The 12832-nt window shown below is 41.2% G+C and overlaps 1 protein-coding gene across 11 annotated transcripts in view; it reads left to right on the forward strand.

Moving 5' to 3' along the window:
- Positions 1-12832, forward strand: part of APBB2 (amyloid beta precursor protein binding family B member 2) — a 374503-nt gene that overhangs the window by 79383 nt on the left and 282288 nt on the right. The window contains exon 1 of one of the 11 annotated variants that reach the window (XM_044224324.1): positions 10794-10861. The exons of the other annotated variants lie outside the window; for them this stretch is intronic. The gene's annotated coding sequence lies outside the window, so the exon portion shown is untranslated. Of the gene's footprint in view, positions 1-10793; positions 10862-12832 lie in introns of those variants that run through there. 11 annotated transcript variants of the gene reach the window in all.

Below are 12832 nucleotides of genomic sequence, written 5' to 3' on the forward strand. Positions count from 1 at the left end.
CCCATTTCCAAAGGGCTCAGTTCAGGATGGCTTCTCTGCTTCTTGCTCTTTCTTGGCAAGCTTCTTGTTTCTGCCTGGGTAGACTACCATGATGGGAGCAGACATGCGTGTCACCTGCCCCTTTGCTTTCTTTGGCTGTCCTTTGGCTGATAATGTCACCGCATAAAAATGCATCCATAGAGCAACGCGGGATTATTCTTTTCATTGTTCATTTAAAAGAAAAAGCCAGTTGCACCTGGGTGGCTCAGTTGGGTAAGCATCCGACTCTTGATTTTGGCTCAAGTCATGATCTCAGGGTTGTGGGATAGAGTCCCTGCCTCAGGCTCTGTGCTTAGCATGGAGTCTGCTTGTTCCTCTCCCTCTGCTTCTACACGACACCCCCCACCCCGGCCACAACTCTCTCTCTCTCTCTCAAATAAATAAATAAATAAAATCTTTATAAAAACATAAAAGGGAAAGCCATAGGTCAGCTTCCACTTACAACTCTAGGACTCAGGAGGTGGGCATCATGGCTCTTTTAACCCTGCCATTCCTTTAAATCTTTTCTTTCTCTTTGATGCCTTTTCAAAGTCTTCGTGACCTATTTGCAGAATGATGAATGGACCCTGTGAGGCCAGTAGTATGTAAAAATGTTCTAGGAAAATATGTTTTCGGTCTTGTTTTTCATAGAGAGCTAAAATGAAATATGGATGGGTAATAGTAACTTCTTAACTTTATGGAGAGCCTTATGCTGGACGATGTTCGGGGTTCACAGTGATTGAATCTCCGAAATTTGAGTCATGGTACAGAGACCTCTGCGAAGGCTCTGGTCTTTTATTATCGTTTGGTTGCCGATGAAGCAAAATCAGATCAATTTCATCACATTCAGTGAGCTAGTAATGAAAAGAGTGTCCGGAACTTGCTTTTGTTAGGAGAAACGACATTTTTGTGTCAATGTATAGTGGAGATGTTTATGACAAATATATTAATGGAGTTTGGCATCTCACATCTTTTTTGATTTTTTTGCTTGTCTTTCTAGTTTTTATGTGAAATAATCTGAATTATCAAGTTTCCTTGAGAAGCCTTCAAAGATACCGTACTTGAGTGACCTATAATCAATTGTTATTTATTTTAATGTAATTACTACTATAAGAACAAGCAGTGGTTTCTCAGTCCTATATTGACCTGTAATGAATAAAACATTTTATTTGATGACATGGTCTGAATAAGATCTATATTCATGACACGGTAACTGTTCATAAGTTCGGATTGATTATTATCTGCTATTATCTGCCAGATTGATTATTATCTGCTCCAATAAGAATTGATCTTCCACTTCATTCATTAACAGAAATAGTCTGCTGGGTGTTTTTATATATAGACAGTATCCAAGCCAGTAATTTATTTGAAACATGAGTATCAACATGCGTCTAGCTATCATTAAGAAATTGCTCTGTGTAATTTGCTAGTGTATCCATTTTAAGAATTGAAGAAAATGGTTTTTCCTGCAATCGTCATGCAGCTGAGGCCCTTTGAGGACAGATTTTAGAATCTTAGTAACTATTCTGTGTTTGGTTTCATAAGGGTGATTCTCTTGAAGATGTAAGTTTGCAGATGGTTTGTTAATGCCATAGTTCACTTCTGGTGTCTGGGCAAAGAATGACAGTAGCGAAGAAAGTAAGAGGATATTAACGATTTTTACAAAAGGCTCACCTCAGAAATAAAAAGTGGAGCGTCAAACCATGACGCTGGGCCCTCAGTGTTTCTAAAATTGGATCCAAAATGACTGGTGCTCTTGAGCGGGCATGAATTTATGAGTAATAAGAAATGCTGAATTACTTCTACTTAGGTCAGAACGATTCAGTTAAATTCCAGTGAATGGGACCTATGTGCAATGTTACTTTGGTAGTTGCTGGAGGGAATAAAATGAAATATCCTGGGGGAGAGACAGTCAGAATGGAAGCCCTTTTGGGAGAGCTAACTTTTTTTTTTTTTTAGTGTGTCCAGTATGCTAAGTACTTAAGTGCTTTCAGAGCTTTTGATGGGGTGGGGTGGAAGGCTTCTTTTGAGCCTCTCAGCAGTCCGATGGCGGAGAGGCATTCTGTATCTATCTTATAGATAAAGAAGCTTAGGATCAGTGAGATCAAATGGTCTTATTGAAGTCTCACATCTCCTCATTTAAATTTGAATATGATTTTTTTTTTCCTTAGGCACCATTGTGTACAGGTATAAATGAAAGCATTGCCTATAAAAAGTGATTGACCTATGGAAACTCTCTTTATATATGTATCTCTTTCTTCATGTATCTTTCATTATTTTTATAATTAATGATATAATAAAGGCCCAGGGAACCAGATGAGTAGAATGCTTTGGAATTTCCAAGGAGCTAGGGATGGATATGGATGCAGATTAATTTGGAGAAATATCATTTTGTTATTTTTGATGAATTAGGAGGTAGGAAGTTATCCATGGATGGGTGTTTTCAAGCCATTTTACCTGAGGAAAATATCTAATCAGACTCTCAGAGGCAGAAATAAAAATTCAGGGCATGTTTTGGGTTCTATTTCATTGATTTCTGCTCTGATCTTTATTATTTCTCTTCTCCTGATGGGTTTAGACTTTCTTTGTTGTTCATTCTCTAGCTCCTTTAGGTGTAGGGTTAGGTTGTGTGTTTGAGACCTTCCTTGTTTCTTCAGGGCATGTTTTGGGAAATCCTAGGTTTTATAGCTAAGGGATGTGGCCCACCAACACACTCTGAACTTGCTGTGAGTTACCCAGAGGGATCTGGTTGTGAGGGGGATCAGACACCAGTTTCTCAGAGAAGGAAGTAATTAGGGAAAACTGTGGACGTTCCTAACTATTCCACATCCCCACTCTGCACTCATTGTTTGAGAACTTCCAGCTTCTTTGAGCTATCATGGGAGCTCCCTAGAAGTGGACAGTGGTGAGGGACCAACAAAAATGTTCAACTTTCTGATGGTTTGAGACTCCAGTCTCTCTGTTGCTTCCTTGGTATTTTCAACTGCTAGTATTCATAGTTAAGTACTGCTATGGTCTAAATGGCCTCCCACAATTCATATGTTGAAATCCTGACTTCCAAAGATGATGGTGTGAAGAGGTGTTGACTTTGGGAGGTACACGTCATAAGGGTCGAGCCTTCATGAATGGAATTAGTGCCTTACAAAAAAGGTTCCAGAGAAATCCTTCTCTGCCACGCGAAGATGCGTTGAGAGGGCCAGCTGTGAACCAGGAAGAGGGCCCTAACTAAAAGGCAACTGTGCTGACACCATATTCTGGGACTTCCCAGCCTCCAGAACTGTGAGAAATAAATTTCTGTTGCTTATAAGCCATCCAGTCTGTGGTAATTGGTTTTGGCAGCCCAAAGGGAGTAAGACAACCTATGAGACGTTAATCCCCACCTGTAGCCCGTTTCTTTTCCTGAGGTTGTGTCTTAGACAAAGAATGTAGAAGGAAGTAAAAGGTCAGGCATGTAAAACCTTTACAAAGCTGTGATCCCCAACCTTCATCTGTGCTATAAGATGTTTCCAGCTTGGTTCTTGTAATCTCTGTCGTCTGGAAGAGCTTGGCTTAGTCTGCGATGGGTAGGTTGTCTGACCTGTGATACAGTTTGAAACAAAGAAGGTCAGTTTTGGTACCCGTAACCATACAGAAAGGGGACTACTGTTTGAGATTAAATTATCTTCTAAAATAGCTACCAGTGAAGAGCAATTTGGCAATATATTTCAAAATTTAAAATCACCAGCAATTTCATAAATAGGCTCACTTAAAATTATGCCAAGATATTTGTACAAGTTACAATATAACATGTTTATAGAATGGAGTCTGTGTGCTGATTTGAAATTATCTTGTATCTAAAATACAATATATAATGTAATAATGGTATATACTTACGCATACTTATATGTGTTCGCGTATCTATTTACAATGAGAAAAACATTTTACAGAATCATATGAATACCATTCTCTTTCGTCTAAATCTTTTTAAAAAGATATATATGCTGATATATATACTTTTTCTCTAAAAAGATATGAATGTTAATATGCTGGAAGATTTTTCTTTTTTCTTTCTTTTCTGTATTTGAGTTTTCTAATCAGGTTCATTTCTTCTTCTTCTTTCCTTTTAAAAAAGAATCAGGAGCTAACCAGGTAGTATGGTCACGGACCATTTTCCTTCATTGCGTTTGAATGTAGTTTATAAAATCCTATTAAACGTTTTTAAAAACACAGCACATTTTTCTCTAATACTCATTTGTCAGACTTTCTTGTCCTCTTTGTATGCTGAGGAAGGGGATGATCTTTGTGGGAAAAGTGGTCAAGTATGTGCTAAGCCAGCAGACATTCCCTTGAAAGTTTATTAGTTAAAGCATTGAATTGAGCAAGAGAAAGAAAGATATTTACCAAATGTGATTCGAAGGACAAAGAATCCCATCTTGCTGTAGTGTGTCTGAAAGTGTACCTTTATGCTCAGTTTGTTTGCTTTAAATATGGGCTTTGAACTGAACTATGTTTGCTTTTCAGCCCACAAGGCTAGAGGTGGTCATGAAAGTCTCTCAAATCTGATTGCTAATCAGGAAAGCTGTTTGCTAAGAAAGGCAGGCCTGCTTGGAGTAGAAGTAATGACTGATGCACAGATAAAGCCAGGGTGCCTTTTAAGTATCTTTGGACTTCGTGTCTCGATTTGCTTTTCTCTTAATTAAAACCCCTAGACACAGGCCATAGGTCAAAGGAGATAAGTCCTTTAAACTCTCCCAATAATAATTACTCCTTAAGTTTTGTTTTTTTTAAAATGAAGATTTTTATTTATTTATTTGAGAGAAAGCAAGAGCATACCAGCAGGGAGGAGGGGCAGAGGAAGAGGGAGAAGCAGACTCCCTGCTGAGCAGGGGGCCTTACTCTAGGCTTGATCCCAGGACCTTGAGCTCCTGATCTGAGCCAAAGGCAGTTGCTTAACTGACTGAGCCACCCAAGCGCACCATTAAAAGAAAAAAAAAAAAAAAGGTTTTATGTATTATTTGACAGAGATCACAAATAGGCAGAGAAGCAGGCAGAGAGACGGGGTTGGGGGGAAGGCTCCCTGCTGAGCAGAGAGCTCAATGTGGGGCTCCATCCCAGGACTCTGAGACCATTACCTGAGCTGAAGGCAGAGACTTAACCCATTGAGCCACCTAGGCGCCCTAGCACCGCCCCCCCCCTTTTTTTTTTTTAAAGAATGTAGACAATGGCGCTCTGGAGAATAGGCCCATGGTAATACCACTTATCTGTATGTATTTTAGTCTCTAATACCTGATGTTTCATTTTTAAAAAATCAGCAAAGCCTTGTATTTTTGCTAGATTCAGAAGAATTTTACTAACTTCTTCTTTTTCTTAAAAATGGTTTGATGAGTAGCTCATCAGGATCAGTAATATTTATTTTTGTCTTGTCTTCCTTTTTGTGTAGTTTGTGTACTGATATCTGTCCCTCTTATACTGAGTCATGTCAGGAAATGTAATTCCCATGTTTTAAGGTACTTGAATCATAGTGTAGGAATTCTAATCTTTAGAGAAATTAAGGAGACAGTTTCTGAAATAGTGTGTTTATCTGTATGCAATTGATTATGTTTATAATATAGAAAAGTCTGAAACAGTACAAATGACACTGGATATCATGAGAGAAACTGATATTACCTTCAATAAATACTTAGTTCCCACAAGAACCTGATACTTTAAGAACTCATGGTAACTAGTGTCTAATATGGGGATTACAAACTCAGATACCTGCCAGGACCTGACAGAAAAGTAAACAAGTGAACTGGAGTGTAAAGTTGGGGGGGGGGCTATTCAAGAATGAGGGTCCAGTCTTGCCTGATGTTTCACTATTTCAAGAGAAGGCAGAAATGTGGATTTTTATGTGACTGCTTCGGTTTTTAAGTATGTCGGCAATACATTTATGATAATTAAAAGCTATTCTTTCGTTCTTTGCTATGATGTTCTTTTCAGTAAGTATTACAGCTGCTTTTTATATAGTCGGTGGCATGGGGCTAAAAAGTGTGTGGCGTGGCTCCTGTTTTCTAGGGACGCACTGTCTAGCTGGGCCAGTGTGATGGGGGAACAGTTGGCACAGGTGGTCAATGCCTCAGGACCCCCGAGGTGGGTAGAAGTCTGAATGAGCTTGACTGTCTCAGGAAGACTTCTTAAAGGAGCTAGCATCTGCAGTGAACCTTGAAGGGCCTGTGTCTTGAGATTTAGAGCATTGGAGAGCCGAGGTGGAGCTGTGGGAGGGCGTGAGGTCTTGGGCAGGCATAGGCACACAAGGAGGAGGGCTTTGGAGCAGGTCTGTGCTCTGGAAAGAGACCCACAGGGAGCAAGTGATGCAGTGATGGGAGAGTGTTCTGAACTCCAGTCCTGCTGCAGTTTGTAGGAAAAAGAGAGAGAAAGGAGAGGGAGCATTGAAGACAGGGGGAGCCCATTCTAAACTTTCCCAGCCATCTAGGAATGAGGAGAGAGTCTGGGCTGCGCTTAGTTATTATCAATGAAAAGGAAGAAATGGAGACATGTTTTGCAGTCCATCGGAAAATCATCTTGACTTGACCTTCAGAATGTATCCGTTGTTGCCATCTTGACCCAGGCCATCATTCTGTCTTGTCTGGATTATTCCAGGGACTCCTAGCTGCTTTCCTTAATTCTTTCCTTTCTTGCCTCTCTGTACTCCCAATTTTCATCTTATTTTATTTTTCCTTCCCTGCCCCTATGTTCATCTGTTTCGTTTCTTAAATTCCACATACAAGTGAAATATATGGTATTTGTCTTTATCTGACTGATGTATTTTGCTTGGTAAAATACCCTCTAGTTCCATCCATGTCATTGCAAATGGTAAGATCTCATTCTTTTTGATGGCTGAGTAGTATTTTGTTGTCTGTATACATCACATCTTCTTTATCCATTCATCTGTCTGTGGACATCTGCACTCTTGCCATATTTTGACTACTGTGGACATTGCTGCTATAACCATTGAGGTGCATGTGTCCCTTCAAATCACTATATTTATATCTTTGGAGTAAATACCTAGTAGTACGATTACTGGGTCGTAGGGTCTCTCGATTTTTAACTTTTTGAGGAACTTCCATACTGTTTTCCAGAGTGGTTGCACCAGCTTGCATTCCCAGCAGTGTAGGAGGGTTCCCCTTTCTCCACATCCTTGCCAACATGAATTTTGTTTATTTAATGATCTGTCTCCAGCACCTAGAATGCTTCCTGCTACATAATACAATCTCAGTAAATATTTATGGATTTAAGGAGTAACATAGTCAAACTTGAACAATAAAAGTAGGTTATAAGGTCATAAATTGTTAGAAGGCTTAAATTGAGGGCGCCTGGGTGGCTCAGTTGGTTGAGCGACTTCCTTCAGCTCAGGTCATGGTCCTGGACTTCCAGGATCGAGTCCCACATGGGGTTCCCAGCTCCTTGGGGAGTCTGCTTCTCCCTCTGACCTTCTCCTCTCTCATGCTCTCTCTCACTCATTCTCTCTCAAATAAATAAATAAAATCTTTAAAAAATGTTTTTCAAAAAAATAAAAAGGCTTAAATTGAGATTAAAATCATATAAATGATATTATTTTGGTATTTCTTTTAAAAAGGGCTTTGGCAATCCTTTAGATATAGGACTTTACAATATTACATGTAGCTAACGATATTCCTGACTATGCACCTGGTTTGAAAAGAAGTCTTGATCTCAGTGTTATTTTTTAAACCAGTTTCGATATCAGGAGCAGGCTGTACAGATGAACACAGCAATAGGTAATTCTTCATGCAAAGATGAGAATGCCTATGTGAAAAGGCACACGTGAAATGAGTGAAAATGTGTATTTTTTTTTTTTTTACACTTGCCTTTCATTATGATGAATGTCAAGGGAATGTCCTGATTTTTTCCATGTTTGGATCTTTGTTGCAATACAAATTGCTTATTAAATGTGGACTGGCAGCTGGTGCTTAGAAATCTTTTGGATATGCCCCTACCCCTACTTTATGACTGGATTTGGTAGGTAATGAAGTATTTCATAAAGGATTAAAAATTATGTGCTGCTCTTTTTGATCATCAAAATCAGAATGGTGTTGGGACATTGTTGAATGCAATATTTTTTCATGAGGAAAGGTAGTTAATTTTGAAAAAAAAGTGAGAATTTCCTGTCTATTAAGTCTAGTCTCTGGCACTAGTAAGAACAAACAGAAATAGTGGCGCCTCGGTGGCTTAGTCATTACACATCTACCTTCGGCTCAGGTCATGATCCCAGGGTTCTGGGATCGAGCCCTGCATCAAGCTCTCTGCTCAGTGGGACCCTGCTTCGTCCTCTCCCTCTGCCTGTGTTCCCTCTCTAAATAAAGTGTTTAAGAAAAATGTTTAAAAAGAAAAGAACAAACAGAAATAGAGCTTTGCCTTGGCCATTGTTCTGACAGAGTCAAGGGGTCGATTTTGTCCTCTCCTAAATCTCAGGTTCAAGTCCTAACCCGCAGGACCTTAGAATGTGGCTCTGTATTTGAAGATAGAATCTTGAAAAAGGCAGTGAAGTTAAAATGAGGTCACTTAGGTGGATCTTAGCCAGTTGAACTAATAGGACGAGGAAATTTGGACTCATTCAGACAGCAGAAAGACCATGTGAAGACAGAGAGAAGGCAACATCTATAAGCCAAGGAGAGAGAGAAAAACAACTTTGCCAAACGTTGTGAAGACACAGAGAGAAGGCAGCATCTTGGACTTCGAAGTCTCCGTGTGTAAGCCACACAGCCCGTGGGCGTTGGTCACGGCAGCTTTAGCAAACAAACAGAAGCAGAAGCCAAGACTGTTCCAGGAGAGCTCGTCTCTCACCCAGTGTCTGCATCCCCCTCTCCCTGGAGGTTTGGGAGAGGGTGATCTTGTGGCACCCCGGGTATTCCCAAAAGATTGTCTGTCTGAATGTTCGCCGGCTTGCCAGGCAATGACAGTGGTGATTCCTTGGCACAATCATTCTTTGCTGGGGCCATTTTTGTTGGAAGCTGCGTGCCTTGTCAGCATTTTCATCTCCCTCAGAAACTGAGCGAAGAGTGAGATGAAGGAGAGGCGCTTCTCTTACCTCTTCCTGCGACGTGATGCATCAGCTTTCATTGAGGAAGTTAGGTCCCAGCTCCGCGGAATGTCCTTCTGAGATAGGATGGCTCTGTGGAGGGCCATCTCTGGTGGGAACTGGACCATGGATGTGAGATTCCCGGGTCTCCAGCCACATCCGCTTCCTGGGGAGACTGTCCCTGGCAGCTTGGAATTTAACTGAAGCCCAGTTTCATCCCTGGTTTTCACCGTCAGTCTGAAGTCTGCTGTTACAAAAGGAGCTAGAAAACAAATTCTTGAAGAAGCAGAGCCCAAGAGGTCTTTCAAAGAACTTTAGAATTTTTCTCTTCATGTTTTGGTAGATCTGTTTTCCAAAGGGGCAGGGCAAGCGGAGCCTGCAACTAATTAGGTGATAATGAGTTTTGTTTGGTTTTGTTCCACGTCTCCTAGACTTGGAGAAGATGAGGGGCATAAATGTGGAGAACTTTCCTTTTGAATTCTGTCTTGATCAGATTTCTGGGACACCTGACATCAGGATATTTAAAACATCCAGACACCTGAAGTGAAGTGTTCCTGTTCTCTCCTGTGTATCTAGGGTCAAAGAGACATGTTTGATGTTAAAATTACGCCTCTTCCCCATGTTAGGTCGACTCTTATAAATGATAGTATGAAGAGTGCTTCTTCAAATTCCTCATTTTCATATGTTGCTGTTATGTGAGAGAGATGAGATTGTCCTGATAATTGAGTGAAATTTAAAATTTCTGCTTCCAGTCATGACATAGCTTGTTTTTACCTACTTTATCTCTTTAAAAATGTTTATTTTTTAAAATTTTTTTCTCTTAAAAAATGCTCAATTGACTATATTTGTGTGTGTGTTTCCTTTTTTTCCTTTTAAGTTTTTATTTTAATTCCAGTGAGCTAACATACAGTGTTATTATAAGTTTTAGAAGTTGAAATAACGTGTTTTTGTCATGCCATCTTCTGGCCTGGCCTTTTCAGCAAGTTTGTGGCTCGTGGGGACAGAGGACCCTAGATCCTAGCAGTACCTGCAACCCAAATAGTTCTCATTCCACGGCCCACACAATGGGGTGTGTTTGAAAGTATTTGAAAGCAAAGTGTAAGCAACACATTTACACTTAATCGTAAAACATGGTGTGGACTCTCGATGCCTTGCCCCACAGCCTGGGAAACCACCCTCTTCTTTTTATCCTAACATTTTGTGACAGTTCCCCTTCCTGTAAAGGAAGAAGATTTCTTCATGAGGATGGAAAATGAAGATACTTAGTCGAGGAAAAAAATGCTTACCACAGCTTGTGCTTCAAGATGACCCAAATCTGGGTAGGAAAACAGTCAAGTAGAAGAGGGATTTAGTAATGTTTACTCACCCAAAAAACTCCATCCGGCTTATTGTTCTTTAACAAATGTGATTGTTCCATGCTTAATTAATTGTCGAATATCCAACAGATTCATGGAGCGGAATGTATTTTATCTGTAGAAAAAAGCCACCCTTAGGAATGATTTAAATCAGGGGTCAGCAAACTACAGCTCGGAGGCCAGATCTGCCCTCCTGCCTGTTTTTATGTGGCTTGTGAGCCTAGAATATTTTTCACATGTTTCAATGAAAAAAAAAAATCAAAAGAAGCATATTCTTTGAAACCTGAAAAGGATATAAAATCCATCTTTCAGTGCCATAAGTAAAGGATTGCTAGACCAGAGCTCTGCTGATTCATGTATGTATTGTATCTGGCCGCCACCATGCTGCGACAGGGCTGAGGACATGTGACCGAGATTCTGTGGCCTGCAAAGTGTAAGTTATTTACTGTCTACTCCTTTATCGAAAATCTGTGCTGCCCTGGTATAAACAGTCATTCAAATTTATTCCTTTTTTGTTTGTTTGTTTACTGTGTATCTGGTGGGTTTTGATGTACAGTATGGAAACCTCAAACAGGATGGCAGGTTTTCCCATCAACTCACCTTTAATTTATACAGAATTCCTTCTGTGGCATCCCCGAAATATACAGCCGGTATTCAGGGAGTGCGGACTGTACGTCCCCCGCTGTGGGAGGCAGTTGGCGTGAGCAGTAATCCTTACTGACAGGGCCTCTCTCTGGGACCAGGCGTTCTCGTGGGAGGAGATGGACCATAGACAAATAAATATGCAATCTATCAGGGTGATAAGCCCAGTGAAGAAGAATCAAGGGGAGAGAGAGAGTTGGAGGCAAGAGAGGGCTGCTTGAGCAGTGGTGATGAGCACAGCCCTCTGGGGGCAGTGACAGGTGAGCAGGAATCCGTGACATGCAGCGACTTGGAGACCCAGGAGGTGGCATTCTAGGTGCAGGCAACTGCAAGGGCAAGGGCGAGAGCCGACTTGGCGCGTTCCAGAAACAGTAAGGCTGCCCTCCGGGCAGGAGCAAAATGAACAAAGGAAAGAGTGTTACAGAGACACGGCAAAACAAATATGGGGGTGGAGTGAGTGGTTGGTCAGGAAGGGTGCTGCGGGGCAAAAGGAGACTTAAAAATAGTCAGTTCTAAGAGAGATGGCAGGGTTTTGAGCAGAGACCTGACTTGATCCGACTTATGTTTTTAAAATGATCCCTTAAACGAGGGGAACCACAGTGAACGAAAAAGCTTCTGCGCAGCAAAGGAAGCAGTCCACAAAACGAAAAGGCAACCTACTGAGTGGGAGAAAATCTTTGCAAATCATGTCTCAGATAAAAAGGTTCCTATCCAAAACATACAAAGAACTCCTATGACTCAGTAGCCCCAAACCAAACAATCCAACTAAAAAACGGGCAGAGGAACCACATAGATGTTTTCCCAAAGAGGACACACAGATGGCCAATAAGTACGTGAAAAGATGCTCCACATCACTGGGAATCAGGGAAATGCAAAGCAAAAGCAAAATGAGATAGCGTACCTGTTAGGATGACTTTTATCAAAAAGACTAGGGGTAATAAAGGCCAACAAGATAGTAAAGAGAACTTTGGGGCACTGTTGGTGGGAACGTAATTGGTGTAGCCCCTATGGACAGCAACATGGAGGTTCCTCAAAAAACTAAAAATAGAAATAAAAATACCATCACGTGACCCTGCAGCCCCACCTCTGGATTCCTATCTAAAGGACAGCAGGATCTTGAAGGGATCCGTATGCCGCTCTGTTCCTCACGGCAGCCTAGACCCGGAAGCAGCCCAATGGCCGTCGAAGGGTGGATGGATAAAGAAGATGTGGTGTCAGTATCCATAATGGGGTATTTGTCAGCGGCGAGAAAGAAGGAAATCCTGTCATTTGCATTAACGTGGATGGCCCTTGAGGGCAGCGAGACAGAGAAAGACATGGATTATAGAGTATCACTCATGTGGAATCTGTTTTTTTTAAGTCAGACTCAGAGCGGGGATGGGGTCACGGTGGGGGGGGCAGGAAGTGAGGGAGCGAGGGAGAAGTTGGTAAAACGGTCCCACCTGCAGCCATAAGGTGTATAAAGTCTGAGGATCTGGGTAAAACACGGGGACTATAGTTGATAATACTGTACTGTATATTTGACATTCGTGGAGAGAGTAGAACTGAAATGTTCTCACCAAAAAAGGGGGGAGGGGTTAAAGAAATAAATACGAGGTGACGGAATGGGGTGATTAACTAGATGGGGGAAATCCTTCACTGTGAATACGTACACCGCATCAGCACGATGTACACTTTAAAGATTTTATTTATTTATTTGAGAGAGAGAGACAGTGAGAGAGAGCATGAGCGAGGAGAAGGTCAGAGAGCGAAGCAGCTCTAG

The sequence above is a fragment of the Neovison vison genome, chromosome 11, assembly GCF_020171115.1.
Source record: "Neovison vison isolate M4711 chromosome 11, ASM_NN_V1, whole genome shotgun sequence".
Lineage (NCBI taxonomy): Eukaryota > Metazoa > Chordata > Mammalia > Carnivora > Mustelidae > Neogale > Neogale vison.